This window comes from Cupressus sempervirens, chromosome 3 (genome assembly GCF_028749045.1).
Source record: "Cupressus sempervirens isolate cs-2001-9-10 chromosome 3, ASM2874904v1, whole genome shotgun sequence".
NCBI lineage: Eukaryota > Viridiplantae > Streptophyta > Pinopsida > Cupressales > Cupressaceae > Cupressus > Cupressus sempervirens.
In genome coordinates, this window is record NC_143120.1 from 321,120,262 (window position 1) to 321,130,921 (window position 10,660).

Sequence of the window (10,660 nt, forward strand, 5' to 3'; positions counted from 1 at the left end):
AAATCTAATTTCTAGATGACTTTGTCCTTCTCACATTCGATGGAGGCCTTATGCAAAGTGCATTTGGGATCCTAGATAGAGCCAAATATTGTGTGATTGATTTCGGATCATATGCCTCCATGTATAATGAAAAAAAAAAACTTTGAGGGGAGAAGACATCCTGGTGACAAGGTTCCAGCCACCAAAGAGAAAGAAAAGTAAGGTTCCTAAGACTGTGTTTGAAACTAGTCTAAAGAGAGAAATAGTGGATATCCTTTCCCTACTACTGAGACTAAAAGGATATGAGGAAGTCCTCAATTTTCTTGAGAACTATTTCTTTCCGGTGCAAGTACTTTATGTTGATGGCTAGTATATTGATTGGGTGCAAATTATATGTGACAAATTTACCTACTGGGTGAATTGAGTCAATGCATCAAAACAATTCTATATGTCTTCCTATCCCATATGTGTTCTATAAACACATCATCTATGGCCAAACCTACTGTGCATTAAATATTTTGATGAAAACAAAAAAGTCTATGACTTTTACCCTTTTCTACAACTTGAGAAGAGCTATGAGGATTTTGTAAAGCTGAATGATGTCCTTACCATGAGGTTGTGTAGAGAGCCACAAGGATGCTCTAAGAGGATATTTTGGCCAGAGGCCATATCTGTTGTCACTCAATTTGGTTGTTGTTTCATACAATTCATAGCCTTCTCCTACATCAGAATTAGTGGATCTAATGGCTTCTCATGGAGTTTGCCAAGGTATCCTAAGGATAAGATTATGCTTACTAAATTATGTACACAAGTGCTAGAACTTAATAACTTAGTTAAGAAAGAAGGAACCCCCTTCCCAATTGTTAAAGGAGAATATTTATGGGCATCTAGGTCAGATGTAGAGAATATAATAAATGCCTTTGAGAATAAACACTACTAAATTTGGGCCCAAATTGCAATGACAGGCCCTCGTAATTACGACGGCCACCTATTGCCCAAGCGATAGAACTACAAATTGGCTCCTGTCGGACAAGTGTTGAGCTTTTGTTGTTGCAAATTGTGATGATGAGGGCATCTATCACAATTGTGATGGATAAAGCTATGGTAACTAGGAGGAAGCAAGGAGCAAGAGTTCATGTTGGCATTGTCACAATTGTGACAATAGGCCATCATAATTATGATGTCTTAAGCTTCCAATCCCCCATCGCAATTGTGATGTCCATATGACAGCTCTATTGTAGAAGTGACATTGATCCATCAGAACTAGCCATCATAATTGCGATGATTTTGTGATAGTTGTGATGTGCAAGTGACGGCTAGCTATCGAAACATGTCATCACAATTATGATGGATAGCCAAATTATTTTTAAAATAATAATTTAATTGTTTTTGTCATTTCAGATATGATTTTGGAGGAGGCAAAGATTGTGCTAGAGTCAGTTCTCAAGAAAAGGAAAAGAAATGAAGAATGAGAGAATGACAAGAAGTGGCAGTTGGAAGTTGCAAAAGTAAAAAATGCTACAAATCGCAAATTGCTATTTAAGAAGGTTGAGGAATATTTAAAGGAGTATATGAAGCATGTAATAAATTGCTTGATTTTTTGTTGATGTGTCACATTCCATCTAGTGTTAAGTGTGTACCTTAGTTTCTTTTTGGCAAGTTTTATATCAATTTATGGGTCACCAAGGAGTATGTGGATCCTTTAATAAATTGCTAGGTTTTTAATTGATGATTCATCATGCAATCTAGGGTTGACGAATGTACTTTAGTAATTTTCTTGTGTATTTTGTGACAAAACTCAAGAATGGGAGGTTATCAGATTGAAAAAAGAGGCAAAACTAAAAGGAGGCTTTTATGTTGAGCCAGAAGCTAAGATATTGTTCATTATTCATATTCATGGGTAAGTAGCTAGTCTGTAGTATTTATATACCTTGTACTTTCTTGGTCTTTATATAGTGATAGATTTGGTATACTATTAGCTCTCTATCCTATTTATCATAAAAAAGAGAAAATGTTTTTTCCTAGATTTTATTATAATATATTTACATCTCTTCTATTTTAAATAAAGAGGAACACAAAATTATTAGTCTTCCCCAAATTCTAAATAAGTTTTTAAGTAGTTTTTTTTTCGTTTATTGACTTTCTTATTTTTCTTATTCAATATCAATGATATGCATCCAAAGACAAGAACAATTTTGTGACTTTTGTGTTTGAGGCAGGTTGATCCTTTTTCAACTTCACCTATCTCTTTTGTACTTTTTGTTTCTAAAATAGTGTTTAGTGGTCACTTTTGGATGTATATACAATATTGCAGTGATATTGACTTTCTATGGCACTTCATTTTAGATCTTCAATGGTGTGTTTCTAAAAATTATCAAAGCAACAATGAACATGTTGCATCGCGTTGAGCAATATGTGACCTTTGGGTTATTTTCTTGGTCAATTATAAGAACTATGTAAATTTTTCTTTTCTTATTTCATAGATTCTTGTGTCTATTGTTATTTGATTTTCTTTCTTAATTCTTTCTAGATATCAAAATTTAAAAAGTATAAGAGAGTTGATTCACAAGAGAGGTTATGGAAAAGTTGATAATCAACGAATTCCTTTGACTAACAACCCCATCATTGAAAAGGTACTTATGTTCATGATGCCTTTTTGTGTTAGTCAATATGCTTTCCCAGTGCTTATTATTTCTACCTTGTTGCTTGTGAGCAAGTTTTAGGTAAATATGACAATCTATATTGAAGATCTTATCCATGAGATTGTTACTGTTGGCCCCAACTTCATGAAAGTGAAGAACTTTTTGTGGTCATTTAAACTCAACACTCCATCTGATGGACTGAAGAAGAAACACAACCCCTACATTGAAGATGATGATGTTGGCAATCGTGAAAAGTCATACATTAAGATTAGACTAGTCAAGCATCCCAACATTGCACAACCTGCTTTCAAAGATATTACATAGCTAGGTTTTGATTTTCAATTCCTACTTGCTAATAGGAAGTCAAAAAACCTGCTTTTGAGACAAAATTCCATTTTGTCAATTTTGAACCGAACACAAAAAAATTTAAATCCGAATTTTGAAAAATCCAATTCTTGTCATCTTCCATGATCGAAATGGACCCTTATGGATCTCTCTAGGAAAACAAATTGTAAGAAAATTTGTAGCTGCTCAACCTCAATTACTGTAACTACATTTTTTATGGTGGTTTAGCATATGTGGAAGGTTTTACAATACTATTTTACAAACTTATCCTCCCTTGGTTTTAAAAGAAGCATGCAAATAACTCTAGTTGGCTTGCTTTCCTTGGTGGGCCTTGTGAAACTCAAAAGCCTAGATCTAGAGTGATGCACACAAATTCATGGGGTAATTGTGCATCTAAAAGGACTCCCCAAATCGAAGTTGTTCAATATTGGATGGTTATTATAGAAGAGAAGATTCTCATATGTTCTAGAGTTTTCCCCTTAAATCTTTGGTGAATAGAATAACACCCAGCCAAGAAAGATACAAACCATGTTAAGGATGTGATTTATTTTGCTTCTTGTCATAGACACTTGTACTTTCATAATCACTGATGAGAAAATAGTTATAGAATTTTAAGAAGTCCATCATATTGGACCCTCTCCACTCCATACAAAAATGGGTCCCTAATGTTCACTTCTACAATTGAACTGGTGTTACTTGTATCCAACAAGCAATAGGGTACAATTGCTTGAGCTAAAAGATATGCAATTAGAGGATTCCATTTTCTCTTCAATTGGTAATCTCTCATTGCTCACACAACTTGATCTTTGGACAACAACTGTTTTCTAGGTTCAATTGTGTGGGAAATGGGGACACTTCAAAGCTTCAAGGTATTTTTAATCTTTACAACAATCTATTGCAAGGATCCATTCGAATGAATTTAAGTTCTGGCAAAAACAAGAATTGTTACTAGTTGACAATTGATCAACTAGAATAATTCCTTCATATTTAGGTATTCTTACAAATCTCCATTTTTTTTCTCTTGACTCCCATACCATTTTTGGTATCATCCCTCAATATATTGGAAATCTCTCCTACCTAGAAATATTGTGTATTAGAGATACTTCCCTTGAAAGATTATGATCTGTAATCTGCTTGTGGATCAAAACTTGCTAGGATCCTTGCCTATTTTACTACTTTGTAGTTCACATTTTGTCATCTATAATTGAGTTCTAGGTTCAAACTTAGAACATGGAGAAAAAGAATAAGTATATATTACACATTGTAATTTGTAACATCTAATCAATTAGCAAAATATATATTTCATGTGAGAGCTAACCCCCAACAAAATTTAGGTGCAAATGTACTCTTCAAAGGGTCCTAAGGAAATCCCTTTGGATAAGTTACTTGTTAGGACACATTTCATGATTCTTTCCAATCACCCAACAAATCATTGTAATTAAAATTGTGTAAGACAAATGGCAAGAATAATCACAAAAAAGGAGGTTTGGTTTTCTTCAACAAATGAGTTATATTGACAAACTTTCTGAGTCAGAATGTGTCTTAGTAGAGACATGCTAAGTAACTAGCATGTTGTGTTACTTGTATGTTGCAGAAACATGTGTGTCTAATGAGAACCTGCCAAGAGTTCAAACTATATAACTCATATGCTGATCACACCAATGGAAACAAAAAAGCCAAACTCCTACATGAAACCTTAGCAGACATTTAAAAGTCTAATTTCTTATATCTTTTTTCAACCAACATATATTCCAACCATAAAAGAGTCACAATGTTGAAATAGTAAAGGCCATAAAAATGAACAACAGATAACGTTCTCAACTTCTCACCATATCCGGTTCACTTGAAACCAACAAGATCTTCTCTGAACAATTGTTCATAATTACATGGATACATTACTCTAAAGCGAACTTGTAGGGATAACTTTTATTTCATTTCAAAGAAGCTCTTTATTAGAAAATTATATGGAAATACAGGTAATACGTGCTTTTTTTTTAAGGCCCCTCAACATCTTGTTTACACAACAATAAAAAGTATATTGTATACTGTATACTATTAGCAAAAAAAATTCTCTCTCACAAACAAGAAAGCACATTAAAATTATGGTTCACTTGCCAATGATACTAATAACTCAAATGTTGGATGGGAAATTGTCAACCTCCTCTCCTTTTCAGCTTTAATTGCAAGTTCGTTTCCAAATAACATATTATATTTCCTGTGCATGTTATTGAGTCAATCAGAATATAAGTTGAACTAAAGATCCAGTTTATAAACTATATACAAAGATACTCTCAATAAATTCAATATGACAAAGAAAAAGAATAATTTAATATCTTATCATATTATACTAATACTTAGTAGCGCATAACATCAAGAATGATTTTGATTGTATTTTCTAAAAAGTCCCTTACACCATAATCACTTGAGTTAATATGTCTTCAATAAGTTACCTTTCTATCATAACAATTTGAAGGTTGTGCCAAAGATTGAATGTCATGGAAGCAATGTCATATTCTAGATGAGATGTATCAGTGATAATTACGACAAACATAATTACATCAAAATCTCCAATTAGATTTTTCTTTCCAATATCAAGCATACCCTAAAAGAGAACCAATCAAAACATTTTACTTTGAAATCCATTTGACTCATTTGCCACTTATGGAAATCAATAACACATACTATTCTTGTTGCTTCTTGAATTAGAAGAAAGACTTGATACCATCTCAATTGGAAAAGATTTTTTTTTAAATGTGAGAAATATAATTATATTAAAACCTTCAATTAGATTTGTTCTTCCATTCCTACATAGTCTACTTTCAAGCGACTTGGTAGGTTCCTTTAAATTAGAGTCATGCAGAATCACACAAAACTAAATGCATATAAAGAACTTTTTGCAACTATGAAGCAAGATCTATGTTGTAGGGTCCTTGATCTTATGATGATCAGGAATCACACAAACTAAACACCTAGATAACACGTGTTAATATGAACCAAGGTCTAATTTTCTTATATATTTAAAATCTACAAGTAAAGCCAAAAAAAGCATACCCTGTTGAAATATAAAACTTACTTAGAATTTTACCATCTTAGAAACTTGATACCATCTAAATTAGAGAAGTGGGAAAAAATGTAACCAAGGTTAGTACACCATAAGCTTCAATTAGATTTGTTTGTGTTATGTCCTTACATGGTCCTAATATTGAGCACCATTTTCTTTTGAGTAACACAGTAGGGTCCATGATCTTATAATTATGAAGAATCACACAACTAAACATCTAAACAAAACTTTAAAAATTTGAACCAAGGTCTATTTTTTTTTTGAATATATATTTTACAAATACAGCCAAAGAGACTATACCTTTTTCAAACATTAAAGTTATTTAGAATCTAAAACCTTGATCAAGGGTTCCTACATTTCAAACATTAGAGGTTCATGGTCTTATGATCGCGAATAACTAATCAAAATAAAATTACCATAAGAATCGGATGAGAAAATTCAAACCTAATCTATTTTCTTTAGTTATGCAACTCAATTGGACTATTTTGTAAAAATATGATGCAGTAACACACCCGTACCTGAAAATTGCCATTTTTGTGGCTTTTGTCCAAGATGTGATTATTTGCATGTTCCAAAAAAATATAATAGTAACTCACTATAAATACAATACAATGACATTAATAATATCAATGGTAATATTTCAATCACATTGCAAGGTGAAGAACATTGCAAAGATGAATGCTAAAGTAGAAAAAATTAAATTGCTAAGAGGATAAAACAGTGGCAATGATTAGTATCTCATATGCAATACTTGATTATGCTGACATAAATCATTTTTTCATCTTGTTCTAAATGTTTTGGTTTGTACAAAGCTTCAATCATCTCAACATTTTGATATTGGGTCCTTACTGAAGCTTTGTCTATTGAAATCAGAGGCCATTCTCTATAACAAACAACTTCTTAACAAAGATGATTCTGAAAAGATCATACCACCTAAAGAATTGAAAAATTCTGTGCAAAGATAAACAATAGCCCAAAGACAATGCATGCCTTTCAACAAACATAATATTAAAAAAATTAGACCAATCTTTCCATGTATTCAATATCTTAGAATGTTTTAACTTGAAAACCAATAGAAATGTAGAAGACATATGAATCATGTGTGTACGTGTGCGTGTGTGTGTGTGCATGTGCGTGTGCATGTGCGACCTTCTTCACCATTCATGTAAATTATACTTTTTGAACACATCCATTATGGCTCAACCAAAACACAATAAAAAGCATGAACTGACAAGATTGAAAAATCCACTTCAATTAAGCATCCATATCATTCAATTTTAGTAAATAAATTAAATTTTAATAGGAAACTTTAACATTGCCACAATTAATTATCCATATTACTCAATCTTACCAAATACATCATATTTGAATTGGAATCCTTAATAGCATGTTCCTAAATACTTACAGATGCAGTTGAAGGTGTATCACCATGTCCTAGAGAACCATGTGAAACATCCATACCAATAATCATTGTAAGTTGTGACGATATTCTTGGTATAGAAGAATTTCATTCTAAAGAGAGAATAAAATTGATCCCACCAAATTGAATGAATGATGGGATCATTTAATAATTACTATAACAATATCAATTGCAAGTAAGCCTATCATATGATTGAAAAGATCATTTATTACACTAGCACATGTTACCTACAAAATCCTTTCATATGTTTTTAGGTAGTGGAGAATATCTTAGCATTTACTTTCAGGGCAACATTTGTATAATATTGGTCGTTCATTTTCTTTGATGGGACTATGCACTGATTCACAATACCCATCTCTAAAATGAACTTTTTCTTCCAAGGAACTTTTTTCGTAAGAGCAATAGTCTTGCAAAGTTTATTCATTATATACAAAGTAAAATGACATAACTAAAACAACAAAACTTGTAAACAAATTATCTAATCACCATAAAGATCACTTGTCTTCCTTTTTGGTAAAAGACACTAGAAAAAATTGGGTTTAGTTGAAATCTTAGATTTCATTTGATCTAACATCCTATCCATCATATGCACAGGGTTAGAACACATATCTCTCTGATTCTCACAAAAAAATTGGCTGATGTTGATCAAATCAAACTTCTAGGGAAACAAAAGAGACACTTCAGCTATATATTGCAAAACAAACTTGTCAACAACACCTCATTTTCTAAAAAATTACATACCAATCTTTTTTCTAGCATAGCACCATTGAAGATCATCAACAATATGCTTACATTGGTTCACATGGAATTTGGTGAAATTAGTTACAACTTATCTTTCAACATTTGCTAACTGGAACATGGTCTAAAATAAGGTTTTCTCCACAAGTTAGACCAAATCAGTTAAATATAAAAAAAATCCATATGCAAAATTTAAACAATACCTTATTATTGAAATTTAAATCCATGGATGTAGATATCATCCTTTTTAATTGAGTACATTAATATTACATCCCACCCTTATCAATTCGAGAAACAACACCTTTCACTCTCTTTATAATAGTATCAGTCATTACTTCTTGAATACTTGACCTCTATCCATACTTTGAAATGTGAGAATTAATTCCACTTACAATGTTAAAATTTAAAACTTCAAGAGATTATCAATACTTATAGCATTCAAACCAAATTGCCATGAAGTCATTCATAGTTAGTGTTTTCATACAAAGTTACAGTTATTTGCATATCTTATCAACCAAAAACAAAATTTGTAATGAGAATGTGATAATAAAATTTACATTCCCAATTCTATTAATTTAAAAAAAAATCCTAACTCATCCACAATTTCAAAAAATTGATGATCATTATCTATATAGATTATAAAAGTACCAAATACTACATACCTCAATTCATATTTTAATGCAATCCTAGTAAGCTTGTTTACATTATATTTGGCAAGCACAATTCATTTGTCACCATCAGCAAGCACTGGAGTAACAAAATCTAATGTTAGAATAATGCCATAATTAAAAAAGTTAACATAAGTTTCAAATTAAAACAACTGACATAAATTCTAGAAAGTTTATACACTTAACCATTTCTTTTTCAGGTAATCCTTAGATTGGTTTCCATGTCTCCATATTGCAAAGACAAAAGGCCATAGATTGTCCAAACTACAGGGTTCAACCGATAATACCATCTCCCCCATAGAGGAATCATTTGTGAAGTTCTAGGTGCCCACGCTACTTGTTAGGTTGCACTTCAACATAAGTCAATCATTTATTAATGGGGGACAAGACAGCTTACCTGATGAGGGATCATGAATCCTTGGAAAACATTCTACAACACAAAACTAAGCTTAAGAATATGTATAGTCTGCAACAATAGCCTAGCAATTAACTAAACTTCTTAATGATAAATTGTAGATATTAATGATATCATACCATTGATTTGATAAACTTGTGAATGCCACTCTAAATCAAGAATGCACGTGCAACTGTGTTCTATATGCATGGACAATAGGTGGAGCTGAAAAAATGCACCATGTTTACATTTATTTAATAGGTCTATTAAGTTTTTAAAAATATAGACCATCATGAACGTTACAACTCTAGCTGCTATGGACAAGCAAGTTACCACATAGAAAGTCTTGATTTTCTTTCATGTTGAGGACATTACTCTTGCCTATAAGAGTCAAAGTTATAATGTTCATGATGGTCTATAACTTAAAATAACTAATTAAAAACCTCTAACAAAAATGCAAACCTGTTGCATTTTTTTCAATTCCACCTAATGTTGTATGCATATGAATTGAGGTTGCATATCGAACTATGCCCTCATTTTGCATTTCTTGAAACCAAGAGATTCACACAGTTAGTTGTTATGCAATAATAGGTTAATGTTGAGCTTCACTTGGTTTCGAGAATAATTTAATATTCTCTACTAATTAGGGCCAACCACATTAAGGTGGAAGCTCATTTGGCCCCACCCCTCCCCCTCCCAATAAAATAAAATAAAATCTAAACTCCCTGTCAACATCTAAAATATTTAAGAAAGGACCAATCTTCAAAGTACTTGGAAGTTGGACTACTCTCAGGGGAAGTCCATCTTCATTGCTCATGAGAAATTCATCACAATTATTTAGTCTTCCCATACATATAACACGGGTACATCTAGGAATGTCCTCATTACCTCCTGCATAAAATGAATCCAATATTACAAAATGCCCCCTAAGAAATAATAGTTCAATTGAAATACACACATGAAAAATGAGAGAGAAAAAGAGAAATCCACTTACCAATAGGCGTTTCTATTGCATCTGCGGTCATCCTACGTGTTGAGTGAGTTTTATTATTTTATTATTTGGATTCTAGGATATGTATGCAGTTGGATCAATAAGCACCTTTAAAAAGATCACTATGTATATATACATACATACATAGACACACACATGTGTGTGTATGTATACACACACACGCACACATCTATACTTATACATATACATATGTATGTATATTATATAACAGAGATGAAAAGGGCATGACAACGAAATGCAGAGATCACAAGGCCACGACAACAAAATGTTTCTACCACAATGTAACAACCATGAAATCCAAGATCTCCATTGATCTCCACCAAGGTTTAGAGCTCTCTACCCTCGTTTAGAGCTCTCCAACCTCTTTCACGCGCAACTCTCCACAATCAATCAAAACAAAT

General features: G+C 32.2%; 1 pseudogene; it reads left to right on the plus strand.

The window, feature by feature from the left end:
- Positions 1–1,382: 1,382 nt before the first annotated feature.
- On the plus strand, positions 1,383–2,945 carry LOC149566286 (large ribosomal subunit protein uL30y-like; annotated as a pseudogene).
- The last annotated feature ends 7,715 nt before the right edge of the window (positions 2,946–10,660 follow it).